Source organism: Gymnoscopelus braueri (genome assembly GCF_963280865.1).
Source record: "Gymnoscopelus braueri genome assembly, chromosome: 2".
NCBI lineage: Eukaryota > Metazoa > Chordata > Actinopteri > Myctophiformes > Myctophidae > Gymnoscopelus > Gymnoscopelus braueri.
The window spans coordinates 14,330,007-14,337,706 of NC_137604.1; positions in this window are offsets into that span (position 1 = coordinate 14,330,007).

A 7,700-nucleotide genomic window follows, 5' to 3' on the forward strand; every position below is an offset into this window, starting at 1 on the left:
GGTACTGTGCCTGAAACAAGCCGGTGACCTCAAACACCTTCATGGGTCAACTCAACAGAGCTGAAAATAATAAGGAAAGTGCTCACAAGGGCTCTGAATGGCATGACCGATCTGTGGAAGTCCAACCTCCCCCCGACATATCACACTCAGCTTCTTCTCTGTGACTGTAACAGTCTGTTCTCTCAAACACAGTGGCGGAAAAGGTACTCAATTGCTTTACTTAAGTAAAAGTGCCCATACTGCAAAGTAGAAGTACTCCGTTACAAGTAAAAGTCTGGAATTAGAAATTTACTTGAGTGAAAGTGCAAAAGTATTGGCATCAAAATGTACTTAAAGTACCAAAAGTAAAAGTACTAAAATGTTTGAAAATAGCTGATCTACAAGCTCACAACGCGTCGCATCTTGTGAGCTTGTAGATCGGCTATTTTCAAATATCCTATGTATAAAATAAGGCTAAAGTGGTTAATGTATGTTTTACAATATAAAAATGTATATCTGAAAAGTAATTAGTAACTAAAGTTTTCAAATAATTGTATAGTGGAGTAAAAGTACAACATTTTTGCCTCTGAGATGTAGTGGAGTAGTAAAAGTATTGGAAATTGGAAATACTCAAGTAACGTACAAATACCTCAAAATTGTACTTAAGTACAGTACTTGAGTAAATGTACTTAGTTACTTTACACCACTGCAAGTCAAACATACCTGACAAACTACTTCTCCAAAGTGACTCCCACAGCCACAATACTAGAGGGAGCGACAACGATCTGGTACTATACCCAAATATAGAACAAACAGGGGGAAACTCTCATTCTACTACTCTGCCACCAAAATGTGCACTGGCACCATCCATTAAAAAATGTAAATCACCCGTTTCTTTCAAAACGACCCTGAAAAACCATCTGTCAGGAGACCACAAGGGGAGGTACATTTCCCAGGTGTCATTCCACTGCCTACGTTTTCTCCTTTGTCTCTCTAGGTCGTCCTCAGACGAGCCCTCCATCGTTGCTTCCAGTCCTCCCGGTTCTCCATACATGTGGCCAGTTCGTTGGTACTTTGCGCTCCTGCATCATTCTTGAGTACATCCACGTCATGTTATTATGGGATGTCCTCGTGACCGATGCCCGTGCGTTGGTTCCCACAGCACCAATTTGCTGGCTGGCAGTTCTTGATGTCTTTGGCAGTGTCCTGTAGGGGTGGGACGATATATCGATATCGCGATATATCGCGATACTTTCTCCCGCGATAACTAATCGATATACTGCCGAAAAATATCGATATATATATATATATATATATATATATATATATATATATATATATATATATTTTTTTTTTTTTGTGATACGTTGTTTTTCCTACTCTGTATTTGTGAAATGATGATTTTGAACTGTTTGGTGCTATTTTATGTGTTTATGAATTGAATACAAGGACTATCGTGATATATCGTTGGTGAAATTTCATGCAATATATCGTGATATCACAATATATCGATATTTTCAGATATCGTGATATATTGTTGTTGAAATTTCTTGCAATATATATTGAATATCGTGATATATATCGTATCGTGAGGTACCCATATCGTCCCACCCCTAGTGTCCTGCTATAGTCTCATTTTCCTGGCTGCTATTTTCTTGCTCACACTTAGCATTCCCTCATACAGGATCTTGTTGGTAACATGTGTACTCTTGCTGATGTAAAGGACTGCACGCAACATGCTGGTGTAGCACCCGTCTAGAGACTTCTGCAGGGTTGGCTTCAGGGTCTGCAGCATTCACTGCCATAGAGGAGAACAGACTCTACCGTTGCATAGAAGAAGCTGAGTTTGATTTGACGGGGGAGGTTGGAGTCATGCTGTTCAGGGCCCTCCATATGGTGTTTTGTATTTGTTGTTGACATGTATTATTGTGTAATTCTTTTTATGCTATGCTGATGAATTGAATGCATAGGACCACAATGGAAACAAGTCCCCAGGACTTTTTTTGTGTCATCCTTTTAGAGGTCTGACTGTACCTCGTGCTGTTTACATTAATACTGACTGAGTATTCAATCGATCAATCGATCAATGGGCTGTGAATGCTGGACCCTGAAGCTTGCCTTACAGAAGTGAAGTCACTGGATGGATGCTTCAAACCAGAATGTTACGTGCAGTACTAAACCTCAACCAGGATGAGCATGTTACCAACACGCACCTGTATGGGGACTACCAAGGGCAGTGGTGGAAAGTACATTTACTCAAGTACAATTTTTAGGTATTTTCACTTTACTGGAGTATTTCCAATTTCCAATACTTTTACTTCTACTCCACTACATCTCAGAGGAAAGTGTTGTACTTTTACTCCACTACAATTATTTGAAAACTTTAGGTACTATTTAATTAGTAGATTTTGATTATTATTACAAAACATACATTAAAGGTTTCATGACGTTCAGTTTTACCACACATTAAAAGTCTTTGTCATGGTCCTTCAAACGTGTATAGAAAGTTTTAACAAAAAAATCCACTCCATTGATCCATGGCAGGTGTTTTTCTCTCACATTTCTAAAGCCTTTTCAACTGCAATGAAAAAAGAAATCTTTGCCTGCGGGTGTCGCTGGTGAGGGATTTTGCCTGTCAATCATCGCCTCTGCTCCGCCCCCCCCCAAAGGAAAGGGGAGGGAGTGGGCGGGATTAATCAGCTGTGACCTCACTGCCGAAGGGCCAAGCTCAGATTACTTTTCAGCGTAATTATTCAGAAAACCCCAGACCACAAAAAAATCCACTGAATGTTCAAAGTTCAGATTTTTTGGGTGTAATTGAGGTCATAAAACCCCCAAAAAAACATAAAAAATAAAAAAAGGGAAAATTTATGTCATAGAACCTTTAACCACTTCACCCCTATATATACATTTCGGCGTTTGAAAATAGCAGATCTACAAGCTCACAACGCGTCGCATTGTGAGCTTGTAGATCTGCTATTTTCAAAAGATTTGTATACATTTTGAACTTGTGAAATGGGACATTCTACACAATGAGTGCTTTTACTTCTTTTTCTGCCAATACTTTTGTACTTTTACTCAAGCACATTTTGAATACTGGAATTTTACTTGCAGCAGAGTATTTCTACATTGCGGTATTGCTACTTTTACTTGAGTAAAACATGTGAGTATACTTCTTCCATCACTGACCAAGGTTGAGTGAGAAAATAGTAGCCAGTAGTAGGACGAGGCTGGCTGTTCACTGCCACAGGCGCCAGGAGCTCCCAGCCCGATAAGCTTGTTTCTGTGGGAACTGGGAACCAACACATGGGCATCAGTCACAACGGGCGTCCCACACTTACCTACGTGGAGAGATAAAGATGCGGGGGGGGGCGGAAAGTACTGGCAAAATATCCAGATGCATGGAGGATGGAGAAACGCCACAGGAGAGCTCCTCTGCGGATGACATAGATTAGAGAGAGAAAGAGAAAGGATGTGTAAGCATGTTTACATAATGGAATATGACCATTTAGGGGAGGTTTATCCGTGCAGAAATAGTTTGTGAGTGGTCACGTGTATTTTAGAACGTACACATAGCTGATGCTTGACAGAGAAAGCTCTGAGACAGACATCTGAGGGTGACATTTGAGCGTTTTTTGCGTACATGTATTCCTTATTGCAATAATAATAATATTTATTTATTTTTTAATTCAGGTCACACTCTATATCTGTGTTATGTTCCCTGAGTGCATTTTCAGAAATCCACGACACCCATACATTTAAAAATTCTAACCTGTTTCTGCAACACAACTTAATAATTCTCAATAATTATTTTATATGTAAAATAGCATAATTATTTAAAGAATATTAAAGACAAATGAAGCATTTGGTTGGAAAAGCCCTATATTGCACAAAGACATTACTGCCAGTGACATTACTGAGTGTCAGAGCCAGAGTGCTAATATGACTGCTGGTTTGTCCTGCCAAGATACAGAGAACAGAGGAGTCTAATTTAAGGAACGACCGCTCTCAGCCAAACACCATCCTCTGCTAATTACATTGTGTCCAAGAACTGCAAACACTTTCTTTCTTTCTTTCTTTCTTTCCTTCCCTAGAGACTCTCTCTCACTGAATCTCTCTACGTCTTCGTGTGTTGTGGCGGTCGGCCTTACACATGTCCTTTGCTGTGACTTGCTTTCTGTTATCATGACTGAAATATCAGCGATGACGTTTACCATCTTCCTGTGTGGCTTATACGCGCCATTTGCCGTGACATACTTTCTGTACGTTTACAGTTCAAAAAGTAGCCAGTTTCTCCCCGTGTCCCCTAGGGTAGGTACCCTCACAAAAACATGCAGTAATCCTTGTCTCTATACTGCCTCCCCTGGTCAGCCGGGGCGCCTGATGGAGGGGAAAGGAACTGGTTGGAATAACGTGTTCCTTCAACGCACAACGTCCAACCGGGGAACCTCCCCCCTGTCAGGTGGTAAGAAGCAGCTTGCTAGCTCTCATGCATTGAAGGAGGCATGAGCACGGCTCTAGGCTCTCCCTAGGCTGGCAGAGGGAGTGTAGCGCCCAGGATTACTTAGACAATTGGCACTGGGTGAAAAAATGTGTTACAAAATCGTGGGATTAAAAAAAAAAAGTCAGTTTCCAAAAGTGCTACCGATAACGCACATCTTTTAATTGACATTTAACAGTCAAATTTATTTTGCATTTTGCAAACGCATTTTTGTAATGACAGTGACAGTAGTTATTCCTGCCAAAACAGCACATTCTGTATGAATGAATGCCTGCTGTGCAATACGTTCCACCTCCTCTCTACCCCCTCAGCAGCTCTCTACTGTACCTCCGGGGGCCATCTGTTTAGACAGGGAGGATTTGTCAGAGTCACTTCACAGCAAAACCCCGCCCACGCCACCAATATGTTTTCTCAGGCAAAGGCTAGCTCTTTGGCCCCGTTCCAATTCTCTCCCTGGGGTGCGTGCGCCCTTTGTTCTCTCCTTCAGGGGGTGAGAAGGCAGAATCCTGAGCAACACCAAAAAACTTTCGACGTTTGCACTTTGATTTGCACTTTTTCAATTCGGGATGCTACTGGTCAGTGGTGTAAAGTAACTAAGTACATTTACTCAAGTACTGTACTCAAGTACAATTTTGAGGTATTTGTACTTTACTTGAGTGTTTCCAATTTCCAATACTTCTACTTCTACTCCACTACATCTCAGAGGCAAATATTGTACTTTTACTCCACTACAATTATTTGAAAACTTTAGTTACTAGTTACTTTGCAGATATACATTATTACATTATAAAACATACATTAACCACTTTAGGCCTATTTTATACCTAGGCTATTTGAAAATAGCCGATCTACAAGCTCACAACGCGTCGCAGCGCGATGCGTTGTGAGCTTGTAGATCTGCTAACATGTTTGATCTGCTACTAACATGTTTGATCTGCTATTTTCAAACATGTTAGTATTTTTACTTTTGGTACTTTAAGTACATTTTTATACCAATACTTTTGTATTCCAGACTTTTACTTGTAACAGAGTACTTCTACATTGCAGTATTGATACTTTTACTTAAGTAAAACATTTGAGTACTTCTTCCACCACTGCTACTGGTCCCTAAATGGCATATGGTAACATTCAAGCCTGCCTCCTCCCCCTATCTCTGACCTATCTTTGCTCTCACGCTCCACTTCATATCGCCCGATGTTTTTTAAAAAGGCTGTTAAAAGTCTTCATAATAGTTATGAGCTACAGCTGCAGCAGCTGAATGAGTTCAACAGAAGATTAGCCACACTGGGGGCCATGTTACGATAGGAATCTGGGATAGGAGATTGCTGTCTCTCGCTCAATTACAGTGCATTGAAAGTAACACACTCAGGCCATATTCTCTGACAATTAGTCTGGGACTGTTCCTCCTATCTTTGTCACACTACCCAGCATAGGATTTGGCAGCATATGTTGTAGTGTATATTTTGTAACACTCAAATATCTGCGCTCGGCACCCACAAGTTGTGAGCTTATCGATCTGCTATTTACATTTCTTTTTTTTGTGGACAATGGACATTTGTGGAATATTTCTGAAACATTTTAACAACACAAATCTTGTATAACCTTGTATAACCTTCGCTAAAACATCCAGGACAACGCTCTACACGTCCCAGGCCAGACTCTTCTCCCTCCTGGTTCCCCATTGCAATTAGAACTGCAGACTCACTCCCAATCTTCTGCCGTAATCTGAAGACTCACCTCTTCAGACTCCATCTCAGCCCGTAGCACTTGCCCTAGCCTTGACGACCTTGCAAGATTATGCAAAGGCTAAAATGTAACTTAGATAGCCATGTTATGTAGGCAGATGCCAGGTCATTGTTGACCTGGCATCATATAGTGTGTATATATATATTTGGGGGTAGTGCTGCACGATTTATCGAAAAAAGATCGTGATCTCGATTCAGACACCTATGCGATCTCGATTTTGAATTATGACGATTTTTTTTTTCAATAAAAAAAAAAAAAAGAAAAAGTTTTATTTTTTTTTATTTTATTTTGCTTAATATTTTTATATTTACAAGAGAATTGTGTGAGAATCGTGTGAGAATCGTGATCTCAATTCTTATGGAGGAAAATCGTGATTCACATTTGAGCAAGAATCGTGCAGCCCTATTTGGGGGTCCTTCACACAAAAATGTCTGAGAACCAGGTCTGTGTGCCGGCTGCCGGTCGATCACAGGCTGCACCGCCACGTTCACTCTGTCCCTGACGTCCCACTCTCTCTCTCTGCATTGTCTCGCTGTGACAAATCTACTGCGCTGTCTTTCTGGGGCACGATGCACTATACGCTCTGGACACGTTCCAAACGCTTTTAGTACAGACACCTGCAGCTGTTGATTTCCTATGTTTCACACAGGTGCGATGATGGATAGAGAAGAGAGTGCTGGGACGATGGGGGGGTCGGCAGTGGTGGAAGAAGTACTCAAATTCTTTACTTAAGTAAAAGTACCAATACTGCAATATAAAAATACTCTGTTACAAGTAAAAGTCCAGAATTAAAAATTTACTTGAGTAAAAGTACAAAAGTATTGGCATCAAAATGTACTTAAAGTACCAAAAGTAAAAGTACTAAATATTTGAAAATAGCAGATCTACAAGCTCACAACGCGTCGCGGTGCGACGCGTTGTGAGCTTGTAGATCGGCTATTTTCAAATAGCCTATGTATAAAATAGGGCTAAAGTGGTTAATGTATGTTTCATTATATCATAGTTTATATCTGAAAAGTAACTAGTAACTAAAGTTTTCAAATAATTGTAGTGGAGTAAAAGTACAATATTTGCCTCTGAGATGTAGTGGAGTAGAATTAAAAGTATTGGAAATTGGAAATACTCAAGTAAAGTACAAATACCTCAAAATTGTACTTAAGTACAGTACTTGAGTAAATGTACTTAGTTACTTTCCACCACTGGGGGTCGGGTCTCACGTCCCAGCTGTCACGGTATTGCGGACACTTCCCCTGGTTATAACACTGATGGTCAATGACTGGACCACAACTTTCTCCAAAGAGACCATATGTTCCCGACTCTCAGTCTGGAAGTGTAACTTTAACCACACTATTTCTGTTCTTCCCAAGAGGTATAGGGCAGTTTGAATGTGTGTCCTCATGCTACACCTGCAGCGTAGAACGTACCTCTCCCGGGGCATATAGGGGGGGGTGGAAACAGGAACAGGATCACTTTG